We start from the raw sequence: 14,079 nt of genomic DNA on the forward strand, positions 1-14,079 counted from the left end.
ACAAGTGTGTTTCATCACCGTGACTCTCGCGTCCCATTGCCACCCAGCGCGGCTTTAGTGAACTCTCTCCCTCTGTCTCATGTCTCACTGACTTCAGTCTCTCCAGTGCGCACTTTCCAAGAGTGTCTGCTAGTCCACTTCTTTTTTTCTTTTTTTGTTAAGAGCTGGACTTCATTGGCTTTATGGCAAATAGCCGTCTCTCTCTCCAGCCAGTGAAAGAGAAAAACGGGGTGGGGGTCAGGGGGGTTGGGATGGAGGGAAGAGAAAGAGAGAGGAGGTTGTGGGAAGGGGTGGTGGTCTGGGGGATAATTCATTCACTTTGCGCACAAAGCGCAGTGGAAATCACCCAGGGGAACGAAACGCCAGACAGCAAAGGAGCAAGGGTGGTGGTCGGGGGTGGAGAGAAGAAACAAGCCAGTTACAGTCCACAAAATGTTGTTTTTATTATCATTTGATTCAAATGTTATGCTTAATCTATTAAATGTGAGAGAGCTTTAATCCGTAAAGTTTGCTCCTGCTCGGTTTAGGGCGCTGCGTTGTGGACAACAGTTGAGATAAGGAGGGGACCAAAAAAAAAAAAAAAAAAAAAGAATCTGGTGATTCTTAGATAAAAAATGTTTTGTTTTGTGAGTTTTTTTTTTTCCTTCTCTGTGCCTCCGTACGGCACTGAGCGACCCGAGCGCTGCGCGGCAGCACTGCACCTCGGTGCGCCCTGGACCCGCGGTCGCCCCCCCTTCTCCCCCATCCACCCCACGTCCCTCCTCATCCACCCCTCACGCTCTCTGCTCAGCTCCAGCCTTACACACGTCGCTGTTGAGCACTGTGACTCCCCTCCTCCCCACACCTCTCCTCCTCCGCCTCCTCCTCCTCCTCCTCCGCAGCAGCACCGCCACCCTCCCCTCACACCACTGCTTGCCACCGTTTCTGCGATCCAGCGCTCTCTCTCTCTCTCTCTCTCTCTCTCGCCGGCTCTCCGCAGCTCCTTCCCTCACTGGTCGTCCCTCTCTGCGCGCGATCGTGCCATTGATGCCCACTTTACGGCGTGTTTGTGGTGGAAAGTCAGCCTCTCTCTCTCTTTTTCTTTAAGTCCCTCACTCTCCCTCGTCCTACTCTCGGGTTGCGCAGTGGCAAACTAACAAACAAGAGGAGGTGTTAACTACTTATTTTTTTTTTCTTTTTCTTTTTTCTTTTGCCTGGCTCTTTCCCTTCCACCCAACCAAAAAACAAAACAAAACAAAACAAAAAAAAACGCGCCTCCACGTTATCTCTCGGTTTGCGGCTGCGTCTTCGTCCAGAAAGGGCCGGTGCCACACCGATGATACTCCTAACTCCACAGAAAAGTTTTCGGTTTGTTTAGAGGATAATAAAAAGAAAGAAGAAGAAGGGGGTGGGAGGGTGGAGGAAGAAGAAAAACGCCGGAAAACCAAGCAGCCGTCTTGAGCAGATGCGGATTCTCGCCAAGGAGAGGTGAGTAACTCCTGTCTGCTTGTTGTTGTTGTTGTTTGGTTTGGAAGCGCAAAACACGTTCCGCTCTCGCTGCTCTTGGTCGCGCTCGCTCGCCGCGTCCTTCTGATTTCCTTGGAAGCGTTTCGAACTTTCTCCGCGACTGTTGCGCAAAAGAAAAAAGAAACTATGGCAAAAAAAAAAAAAAGAAATATATATATATATAAAAATATATAAAACGAATCACGGCACGGGTTTTGGACACTTGTGCGCGTGCGTTTTCAAATCTGTTTAATGCCTTCTTCATTTGCGCGCGCGCGTGCGGGCGCGTGCGTTCGGTGCACGCCGCCGCGGGGTTCCCTTAAACAAGAAAAGTGGCATCTTGATTTGTTGCGGTGCGTGCGTCGGTGCCGTTACACACGCGCTGCTGTCACTAAAGCGCATTAGCTCTCTCCACAGAACGCAGCTGATGCTCTCCCAACTTTTTTATTTATTTATTTATTTTTATTTTTTATGAAAGAGTACTGAACGCAGATTTGTAGGTGAGGATTCGGCTTTCCGACAACGTTCCCCATCTTATCGCACGGACGGAAACCAGAAAAAATAAAAATAAGTAAATATAATGAAACTTTCTCCTGGAGCTTTTATCAGCAACACCCCGCACCGGACAGGGCCGGACCGGGTCTGGCCGGGCCCGAACGGGCCGGGCCGGACCGGGCCTGCCGCTTGGAGATCAAGAACACAAACCGAGCAGCTCTTTCTTTCTTTTTCCTTTTTTTCTTTTTTCTTTTTTAAACATATAACCAACAGAATGTTCCAGTTACGTTTACGTTAGGGTATTAAAAGCGGTCATAACAAGGAGCGCATGTGGGGTTAATAGCCATATACTAACCAGGTTATAGCTGCGGTTGAATAAAGACCATAATGAGGCAGATTTTGATGCGCTGCGTAAAATAAGCCGACGTCTAACTTGCTGCTCCACAGCGCAGAATTTGCGTTTCAGTCCCACTTGAAAACTTTTCTTTTCTTTTCTTTGTTTTTTTTTTCTTTTGCTCGTTTTTTTCATTCAAATCCTACTTTTGTCGTACAATTAAAAACTCTTTAAGCAAAGCAAATAAGGCGAGGGGGGGGATATGAAGTTTCAGCACAAACCGGGGGGCAGATCCGTGCATTTTACCTTGCAAATGGTTCATGTTTTTTCTTTCTTTTTTTTTTTTTTTTTTTTTTTTTTTTTTTTTTTTTGCGGATAACCTTGTTAAAGTTAATGTCTCGGGGAGAGAAACAGACGGCTTGCATGGAGGACGCGCGCGCACGCGGGGGCAATATGAGGAGTGGGGGGGTAAGAAAAAAAAAACAAGCAGTTGGGAAACACCTGTTAACGGGGGAAAGAGAATATAATTTACATCACCGCTTCCCCTCTCCCCCCCACCAGCCCTCTACGAAATAAGCTGAGACCGATGCAGCCTCTGGAAGAGCCCTGACGAGGGGGTGGGGGTTGGGGGGGTCCCTCCAGCTTCAGTCGGGCAGACAGAACCCGAACACGGACCGAGACTTGCTGCCGACTCGGTGTCTCTCAAGTCTGAGGAATCTACCGAGGAAAACCTGGGAGAATTTAGTAGGGTGTATAGGGGGAAAACGAAGAGTCTGAAAATCACAGTGAGGTAAACTGAGTCCGAGTGAACTTTTATTATTATTATTATGTTATTTTTATTTAGTTATTTATTTATTTGGAAACGCTTCTCCTTACATTTTAGTAACGACATGAAATCTCACCCACGTTTTCCCCAGATTATACAAATATTTCAGGCGATAATAATAATAATAATAATAATAATAATAATATAATAATAATAATAATAATAATAATAATAATACAATTAGAAGGCTGTGCGGAAAGTACGGCGGAGTTATTAGCACTAATTTCCCACAATAAAGTGCGCGTAAGAAAAAAAAAAAGCAAAGTAAATAAAAATGACGGCACTTCACGGAGCAAAGGTGAGCCCGGGGCGGGTCACCGATGATTGAGTTGCAGCTCCTCCAAAAAAAAAAAAAAAAAAAAAAAAAAAAAAAACAGGAACTCATAGGCTCGGTTCAGAGTCCGGATCTGACCACACACCTCCACCACGAACTGGTTCCGATTAATTTTTTATCGATCGGATCGATCAGCTCTAGATTTAAAGCAAATGCTTCTTTTTCTATTTTTATTTTTTTATTTTTTGCAATTAACCTGCTGGACATATTGGATTAATTGTCTTTGAGAGGCGGATCATCGCCGTGCCGATAAATCACGAATTACAGCAGAGCGACACGTCACACGGTTATTCACTCAATCTGGAGTCGCGGTCCAATTAGTCGATATTAATAGGGATATATTGTGAGAAATACATTCACGAAACAACTGCGAGTCGTGTTGTTTCCGCAATCTGCATGTTGTTTCCATGAAACGAATTTATTCAAAGAAATGCGATTTTCATCAATTTTTTAAATCCTCAATTATGTGGATATTATATTATATTATATTATATTATATTATATTATTCATTGATCGTTTAGCTTTCTAAACAATTCTTTTTTGTTAATTTATTTAGTTAGTTTTTTTCAACATTAAAGTCTTGTCTCATAATAACAACAACAATAATAATAAAAATATATTGAAAGAGTCTTATTTTAGATACGCTCTTCTGTTTATTATTTTACGGAAGGTTTAAATTAAATATAAAATTATATATATATATATATATATATATATATATATATATATATATATATATATATATATATATATATATATATATATATATATATATATATATATAAAGTTGTGGTTACTTACTTAAATGCAGTTGCTTTCTTATCTCTGAAAAAGGTGTTATTATTATTATTATTATTATTATTATTAATCCAGGCTGCTGCTCGCCTATTTATTGCGTGATTGTTTTGAACTCAACATCTCTCACCTCGTTTCCAATCAAATCAAAACATCCGATCGTATTTTGCAACTTTTCATTCGTTCTGTCCTTTCAGCTTTATTACTCGGAATCTTAGCCAGTTGTTAGATTAAAAGAGAAATACTACTTGTCATTTACTTATTTATTTATTTTATTGACAGAGTTGAACGTGTTTAAGCTTTTAAAATCCGGCGCTCATTTTTCTTAGAAGATTCTTCTTCTTCTTTTTTTCTTTTCTAGGCCTGAACTTGTTTGTTGTTCTTCTTTGCCATCTTTCTCGTCCCAAAAGTGTAATCTATAATCCACAAGCGGGAGAAAGGAAAAAACTAAACAAAACAAAAACAGAGAGAGACAGAGATTGAGAGAGAGAGGAACGAAAGTGTGGATGTTCGAGGAAAAGTCCAGCAGCAGATTTATCTGTCAGCGTTTTGCACCTCCAGCAGCAGCAGCAGCCGCCTTTCCCCTCGCTCTCACCCCGCAGTCAGCTGTTATTGCTCCCCATTGATCTCCTCTCCTCCGCCCGCTCTGCCTCCTCGCGACAAGTGAACTAAAATTAATGTCCGCTTCACACCGCTCTGCCGCGGGATCGATGCGCGCGAGGGGCGGAAGTTTGTTTGAATTTGGGTGCCAAGAAACAACTAAAGAAGCAAAATAATAATAAATAATAATAATAATATAATAATAATAATAATAATAATAATAATAATAATAATAAATAATCTGTCCCTGTCTTTAATTGCCAGGTGAACGCGTTTGCTCTCACAAATTTGAAAATGATCGCAGCGCAACACCTGGATAAAACCGCCTGGATTTATTTCTCCGGTTTATAATTAATAATCTTTTTATTTATTTATTTATTTATTTATTTTTAGTGACGAGTTTGTTTTCCAAGCCGATGTTGTTTAAAAGCCGCAAAACCTCCTGGGGATATATCAAATAATAATAATAATAATAATAATAATAATAATAATAATAATAATAATAATAATAATAATAATGATCAGCTCATGCTTATAAAGTGTGATTGTTTTTTGTTTGCTTGTTTGTTTTTTGCCCTCTTATGTAGAAATATCAATGCGTCATGACGCACGGATTAACCCCCCCATACCCCCCATCCCCCTCCTATGTCCCATAAGATGACACTGATAGTAAATTACCCACGAGCCGCTCAGTCGCGACTGCTTTGATGACCCCCTTCAGTCTATTAAGTCCTATCAATATGTACTAAATCCTAATTCTTCATTAAAAGCACAACCAACTCCTGCTCTGCTTCTTAAGACCCCCCCTCTCTAGTCCCCCCCCCCATCCCTCATCCCCCCCCCCCCTCCTCCTCATCCTCCTCCTTCACTTTTGCGTTATTTTGTTGTGCTAATCAGAGCCCTTGTTTGGCGCGCGTTGAGGTAATTGAAATGAGCAATTTCAACGCGGTAAATAGCACCGTGTTTTACACCAGCAGAGAGGAAAGGGGGAGGAGAAGAAGAAGAAGAAGAAGGGGGGGAGGGGGGGGGGTAAGGACGCGCTTTGCATCTCCAAAAACTTTGCATCATTGTTTTCTCGCCGCATCGACCACGATTAGATGCCGCCGGTCTTATCAAATGCAAGGAAGGCGTGGTTTATTTGCTGATGTATTTATTCATTTGTTATTGCTGCTGTTGTTGTTGTTATTATTATTGAGGCATTGGAAATTGCAGCCTGTCCGCTGCTCAGATTGTGTTGTAAGAGCTTTTTTTCCCCTTCTTCTTTTTTTTTTTTTTTTGTCACGGGTTCCTTTAAAGTTCTGTGCGTTTGAACTCGGTTTGGAAAGTTTGAATTTGACATTTTGCATTGACATTATCGTGCTTCAGGCTTTTTCATTTATGCATTTTATTTAATTGAAATTCTTTTGGGATATAATTCTGTTCCAGTGCGACTAAGTGAGATTCATATTTCTGCTGCTGCAGACCGTGGCGCCTCTGAGGGAGGCTGGGGAAACGGCCATCTCTTTAATCTACTGGCCACCCACCCCACCTGCCTCCTCAGGCCGAGAGTCTCACACCGATAATGGTGTTTATTAATTTGAGTTTAGCATTTGGCAATGGGGCAACCACTGGGGGCGGACACGATCACAGGGGAGGGTGCGGGGGCAAAGGCCACCTGTAATTCTATATGCAAGTTTTTTTTTTTCCTTTTAATGCAAGCATGTTGGAGAGGAGGACAGAAATATAGAAACTCCAATCAGTTATCAGTTTGTTTGTTGACAGGGACGATGGACGTCGAAGCTTCCAGCTTGCTGAGTTTTTAAAGGAACTCAAAGGCTCTGCAGAAAACTCTGAGCAGGGGGTTTGACCTAAATGTCGAGTTTCGCGTCAGCGGCACGCCTGTATGAAATTCCTGAAATTCCGTCGTCGCGTTTGGTTTTCGGTGTTAAACCGAGAGCCGGATCTAGGAGGAGGTGGGCCTGCAAGGGGGATTGGAGTCACTGTTGGTGCCTCGTCAACACGACCTTCTTGCACTCGTGCAAGTTAGAGACCGTTTGTCATTGGGCACAAATCAATTTGAACTATGCTAATGCTTTCCCACGTGATAGTAGTTTTGTTTTTTTCCTTTTTTCGAAAGAATCTTTGCATTTGCTTTTTCTAAAAAAAAAAAGCTCCTTATATTCCAAATACCCCAAATTTACAGGGAATCTCTGAAGAACACCAAAAACCGAAGAGAAGGACTTAAAGCTTGCTGCCATGATGACAGCATGACTGACGCGGACCTCATCAAATAGTTTTACTTCTTTGCCATTCGGGACAGTCCAGTAAAATCAAACCCCATGGAAAATGTGTTTGGAAAACATCCAGTCACGAAAGTTTGGGGCCCACTGGTCATCGCCCATTAAGCCACTGCCTGGGTCTGGTTGTGACGTTCCACCAAACTCCGGCTTCCAGCTCCTGCTTACCTGGTCAGAGATTTGCAGCATCTTTCTGTCTTTTTTCTCCTTTTTTTATTTTTGGTTGCTGTTTCCGATATATTTGTGTCCCCCAAGGCCTGCCGCTGTTTAATATCTGTCACTTATACCTTGTTTTTGCCCCTTCATTCCCCTCCGGAGCCTTCATAAATCAGCCCCAACCTCATTTCCTTGCCGTATCTTCAAAAAAACACATCTGTTTCCATTGCTAATGGCATCATCCGACAAAAAAAATCCCTTCTGCGGAGCCGAGTTTTCTCCCTCTCCTCCCTGCAAATATGCATACAGACACACTTATTTCTGTTATTGATGACAGGAAAGTGGAGTAGCTCCCGTCCAGTCGTTTTCTATTGGAAGGAAATCACTCCATAGAGGAGGATGCTGTGCTGTGCTTAATGGTTTGATTGCATTGGAGAAGGCAGGCCTCTCGTAATGCCGTTACAGAGGGAAATATCACTTGGAGACGATATTGGCAACAAGAGAAAGTCAAAGAATTAGCCTAATGGGGGGAGTTGTGTCGGATGTCAGATACTTTCTATTCCCTATATTGCTCCGTGTCTCAGTCTCCGGTGCGTCTCACCATCCTTCCAGGGCCCAAACCGGCCCCTCCTTCCTCGCATAACGTCTCTCTCAGGTTTCTTCCCCCATTTGTCAGCTGCATTGCTTGACCGGATCACAAGCTCCCTGCTTGGAAAATAAGCTAATATGTGCCCCCACCACCCACCCATTGCACATCCTTCTACACACCTCCCCAGAAGACACTGTTGGTGCATTTGCTCTCATCGATTGCACACAGGCGCTATCTGCCTGGTTATAATCTTTCTCTGTGCGGCCTGTAAGTCATGCGGGCAGGAAGCGAGGCTGATATGGAAAGGGAGTGGGGGGGAGGGTGTGGCGGGTGAGGGGGAGTGGGGCAGCGTGTAAACGGACACGCGCACCTGCAGGAACACATCCCGTCGCACGTCTGCCGCACCGGCTTGACGCTCACGTTACACCCTCGCAAAATCAGGCCCCGAAAACAATCCAAGTCTTTTGATCGACATCGTCCCTTTGTTTCACTTTTACTTCCACCCTCGTGTCCTGGTAATCGCTTTCTGATTTTCAAAACGGCTTCCACAGATGTTGTTGTTGGGCCATCTCTGAAGGCCACCAACATTGAATGGCAAACCCGGCCCACCCCAGCCGCTGCCTTTCCTGCCGGGACGGGACACCCACACAAAAACTACAATAAGTTTTCCTCTGTTCTAAATCGCTGTCATAAACTCTACAAAAGAGGATTACTACAGCAGAAATCAGTGACTGAAAACAGTTTTTTGTATTTTTTTTTGTACCTGGCAACAGTTTTTCCTTGTTAAACTGCATCTAATTGACTTGCATGCAGCTTGCTGTAATGACTGGCCGGCCCGCCGCCTGCCTGCCAGCCGGCTAGATTAGAGACTGCTGTTGTACAACCCAGCACAGTAATAAAGACTCATACAAGGTCAGCTGGTACCACACACACACACACACACACACACACACACACACACACACACACACACACACACACACACACACACACACACACACACACACACACACACACACACACCCACTTAATCACACTCTGACAGAGAAGATCAAAATCTCAGTCTCCCTGTCAGCCAAATCTTTATCTACAGGTACGTATGAGGCAATATTAATCAATTTAAAGTAGATTTTAGATGGGGGTTAGAATTACAAAAACCTGCCCATGTTCCACGAAGATTGAGAAAGTCTGCAGTTCTCTACGTAGCATGCTAAACACAAAAGCCGAAAAGGAGAAGCGTTACATCCAGTTGCCTGTGGGGCCCCCTGCTGGTCTGGGGTGAGTGCGACAGGGAGCTGATGGGAAGACGTGTGTCTCAAACGGAAAAGGCGAAAATGTAAATGGAAGCCATGCAACAAACGCACGCGTCTCGTCCCAAGACATGACGGGGGATCTGGATATGAAAAATTTTTTGGGGGGTCTTAAGCCACCATAGAATTAGTCAACAACAACATAATAATAATAATAATAATAATAATAATAATAATAATAATAATAATAATAATAATAATAATAATAATAAATAGGTGAACCTTGGACCCTGGCACTGATCACACTGTGTAAATTTTTTGGAAATTCACCAACAGATTAAAAAAATAAAAAATTACAAAGTTTTCCCAAAACATAACCAAAGTATTGTGTTGTTTTGATGAGACCAGCGCCATGTGTCGTCTCACACGCCTCTGTTTATTGGTGGATAACGAGCTAACTGGAAGCGAGGCCCCCCGAATCTTAATCTGCCTTGGGCTCTGTTTAACTTCAGGTCAGCTCTAATGTTGCACTTCACAGGAGACAAATAAAACAAGAAAAAGAAAAGAAAGCTACTTAATATCGGTGCCTGGGAGCCAACTGAAAGCATAACAAAAGGAATAGATCTGGTTTACCAGTGGGCCAGAAATACACTTTGAAGGTAGGCATTTATGAGCAATGGAACAGCTAAGCCCCGTCTGGAACCAGGAATTAGCTGGCCCCGCTCAAGCGAGCCTTATAGTGAATACCGTGCTACTAAAAAAATAAAAAAGTGCAAAAATTCCCAACACACGTCGTTTTTTTTTTTTTTTCCCAAAGCAATTTCTTCTCTGTTTGGCGCGACTTTGTCTCTGAAGCCAAAGCGAAACTTAAGCAGTGAATCTTTTCTTTTTTTTCTTTTTTCTTGTTCTTTGAGGGAGCATTCGATGAAATCCATCAATAAAAAAAGGCGGCCTGCTTAAATAAAACATCTCCACCGAACGTGTTTGTTTTCAGTGAACCGAATTCAAGCTTATCCGATCATTATTGATTTTTTTTCTTTTTTTCCCCTTGCTCCAGAATATTCCCCGAGCGTCGTCGTCCTGCCGCACTGTGATGCGTTCATTTGGCCCCTCGTCAAATCTTCCAGCGATATTTGTCTCGGTCGCAGCCGTCGACGAGCGACGCGCTTACGAGAGAGGAGACAACGCGAGATTAGATATTCGAGAGGCATTCCGAGACAATATTGCATTTTCTTTTTTTTCTCTTCTTCCTTCCAACAGCTGAAAGTTAAGACAAGGACAAATAACACGCGAGTCGAGGAGGAAGAGAGCGGAGAGACAAATGGCTGTGATTCTTATTCACAAGGACATTTGAGCTTCGCCTCATGGCCAGACATGAATGAGTAGATTTCAATAGTATCGACTGTTGCTTCGGACATCGGCAAACGCACGCATGCTCTCTTTCTCACGCACACCGCAGGCCGTCTGGAATACAGAACGGACCCGTCTGCAAGTCAGGACTTTTCCATTTTGCTAAAAAATTAATAAGTAAAGGGCCCAGACGCAAAGCACGATGTGCATGCAGGCAGTTAGCTTTGACCCCTGGCTTGTGCTTGCGTCATGACGGCAAAGGTTTTGAATCTTGCAGGGTTTTTAAATAGCAGGGGTGTCTTTGGCTTTTGGGTTTCAGTCTGGTCTACAGATTGTAAACTTTTCATTGTTTAAAGAGCAAAAATCTAGCAGAAATCAGAACACTAGTCATAAAAAAATTTAACAAAATCACATAAAAATGAAGCAGACGCTGGGATTCTATTCCCATCAAACTCCTTTATGATTTTAGCAACTTTTCACATCTCTGTGCAGGAAATTTGACCGACTTTCTTTCTCGAGTTGCTTCAATTCGCCAGTTCTTCTCCAGCTCAGTAAAGCTCAGCTTTGGTCCGTTTGTGCGCCGTTGCAGAGAGAGACGGCTGCATTCTTAATAACTAATAACTACGAGGTGCTAACATGGCATGTCTTCAAAACCAGAGCAAATCCTCACAAACCTTGCTAAGGGACCAGATCCCAGCAAACTTTCATGTTGTGCTTAACTGCCATCTTTAAACATTGTTCCAGAATCTGTGGGGTCCATCCATATAACATCATTCATATTCTATTCTTTATATAAAGAACGCATGTTTCCCTTGCTTGGTCCTTTTGTGAAATGTGCCGTCATGAACCTGATGTTTCAACGGGCAAACTTTAGAGGCCTGCAGAGTCTCGAAGTAGCTTGGTTGCTCTGCAGTTTCTTTGCCTCACGTCGAGGTGAATTTGCTGAGACCTCCAGTGCTTTGAAGACTGCCGACGGCTCGAAAACGTTTCCACTTCCCGCTAATCATCCGCGCAGATGGAGCGATAGACTTGAGCTCGATTTGAAATCGCCTTCCTGTGTCGATGGGTTTGAACTATTGCCGCGCTTACCGCTGATGTTCAAAGAGAGTTTGCTTTCCTTTTAATGCTATTTTTCTCCCCCCCTCTACAATAATTGCTGCCAAGTTTTGGAGTGAGCATTTGCTTTCAAATACACTTCTGAAAATTTAACTGACGTAGTAATAAAAATGTAACTTATTAAAACCAAACAAACAAAAAACAATTTTGGTCGAGCTCAAAGACAAACCAGCAAGCAGCACAATTGCTTTTAGTTTGCTTCATTTTAAGAGCAGCTGCTTTCGGTTGCTTCTGTTTTCATGATTTCTACATTTGAGGCCTGATCTTTGTGACAATGTTTTTAGCTTTAAGGCTCTCATATATATGTTTTTTTGTTTGTGGGTGTTTGTGTCTACACCAGGCAGTTAAGAGGACTGACATAGCTTGGCCTGTCTCGTAATAAAATGCAAGAGTGGCACTTTCACGCTTGTCAAGATTTTCTAAATATACCCGGAGAGCTGGAATCTCTAACTCACACTCACATTTAGGTTGGCACACGTGCTTTTTCTTCTTTTTTTTTTAAGACTGCCTGCTTTTCTCTCCATCTCCATTAAAAGAAAAGAAAAACCCTCAGCCCTTCGGCTGCTTTACTTTCTGACACACACGCACACACACACATGCACACACACACACACAGGCACACGGCAGTCAAAGCTGACAAGACGTTTTTATTGCAAAAAATTGGATGCTCTCTCCTCGCTCCTCTCCGAAACTCATGACATGTTTCGTCTTTGTGTTGCCATAAAGTGCATCAGTTAGACACTCAAAGCAGCGCTGTGCTGCTAAGGAAAAAGAAAGAAAGCTCTTTCGACAACAGGCGACAGAAAGGATATTTTTATCTACACTCAGAAGAGTTTGATAAAAAAGGAAGAGTGTTGCATTATCTGAGAGATGAATGAAAGCACATTTTATTCTGTTTGGACTTGAAGTGTTGAATCCTCGGTGCCCTTTAAAAATTCACACCTGACTTCTCTTACAATCAAATAACATTCTATGATAATAGTAATAATAATAATAAAAACATCATTTATTTTTCTCCTTCCAGTATTTTAAGGCCCAAGCTCTCCACCAATGTCGTTGCCAAAGCACATTGCTGTTGACACTGCAATTTCGCTCGGCTTGTGCCTCGTTGTCACTTAAAGTGCAAATTTGACGTGAAAAGCCCCTCTCTCTTGCTTCTCTGTGTTTAATATCGCGCTGACAACTGTATCATTCCTGCACACTGTAATCAAATAATGACACCGTGGTAAATGTTCCCTCGTGACATTTCCTATTACAAAACATGCGCGGCCCGGTGTCACACAATGCGTGGGCGGTATTACGCGCCCGTAAATGGGATTGTAAGTGGCATCCGGCTGACGTTCGGCGTGTTTGCATAGGAAGTAATTGCACTCGTATATTGATGATATGCATAGGTGTACGTCGCCTGGAATTATGATTGTTGTCCTGGAAATAAGGTTGGGGGAGGGGGGTGTAAGAAACACGCATCACTCTCCATTAACATCCGTTTGACACTTCTATTAGGGAGAAATGTCAAACATGTGGCCGATTGCACTTTAAATCACACATAAGGGAGTGTTTGACACCTACACTACTGATAGGAAAATAATAATCAATGGTGTTATAGTTTCAAAGTGTTGGGGTATACATGGCTAAATTCATGTGTGTAATATGTTCGTATGTGTGTTTTAGCATTTCCCACATCATAACTCCCATTTTACCAAAAAAATGCTCCATTGTGAGAAACCTCTGCTTCTTACAGGCCCCAAAGTATGGGGCTGAAAAGAAGAAGTGCTGTTTTTGGGGTGAGATGTAAGGTTGGATCAGGGTCATGGTCAGTAAGACACAGGGCAGCCATCTTGGATCATAGAGACAATATTTGTGGCCTTTAGCTCTGATTAGACAGCCTGATCACATCATTGTTTTCAAATAGCCCCTCTGTCTTGAAGAGATTGCCTTGAAGATACTTTTCTGACGTTTCTATGCAATCTTATTACGATAGCAATGCATTGTCATTGCAAGATGTCATCAAGGTTTCCCCCAGAAAACTGTCATTCATCCAAAAGATGTGTCGTGTTTAAAGTTGACAGGAAATTTGAAAATATCACTTTGTAATTATGTGTTATTGAAATATTTGAAGATTAATACCTGAACACCAACTATAAAGTCTTAAATAATGCAAACATTTAAAAAAGACTTAAATAAATAAGCAATGCTTATCCTGGTGGGGGCACAAGTAAAGCCTGGTGGCCCGCCAGGCTTAAAATACACTGGGTTAAAAATGGAGAGTTCTTAATTATTGTCTATTCAAGATGAAGTCTACCCTGCAAATCATACAAAGTAAAAAAAAAATCCATGAATTTTCAGCTGCTGGTGCTTCCTTTGAGTTTGCCAATTAGCTTGTTTTTATTTGCATGCCGAGAATCCACTGAAAGTCACCCAAGTGTGTGTTTGCAAACGACAGCTCGTTAGCTCAGTTCTTAGCTCCTTGTG

At 42.6% G+C, this 14,079-nt stretch overlaps 1 protein-coding gene across 5 annotated transcripts in view; it reads left to right on the forward strand.

The window, feature by feature from the left end:
* The first annotated feature begins 983 nt into the window (after window positions 1-983).
* rnf220a (ring finger protein 220a) overlaps window positions 984-14,079 on the forward strand; it is a 174,076-nt gene continuing 160,980 nt past the window's right edge. For 2 of the 5 annotated variants that reach the window (XM_055032917.1, XM_055032919.1), the window contains exon 1: window positions 986-1,467. The gene's annotated coding sequence lies outside the window, so the exon portion shown is untranslated. Of the gene's footprint in view, window positions 1,468-14,079 lie in introns of all 5 variants that reach the window. The other 3 variants (XM_055032920.1, XM_055032922.1, XM_055032921.1) reach the window with 3 other exon arrangements.

This window comes from Poeciliopsis prolifica, unplaced genomic scaffold, assembly GCF_027474105.1.
Source record: "Poeciliopsis prolifica strain line A6 unplaced genomic scaffold, Auburn_PproV2 SCAFFOLD008, whole genome shotgun sequence".
In the NCBI taxonomy this organism is placed as follows: Eukaryota; Metazoa; Chordata; class Actinopteri; order Cyprinodontiformes; family Poeciliidae; genus Poeciliopsis; species Poeciliopsis prolifica.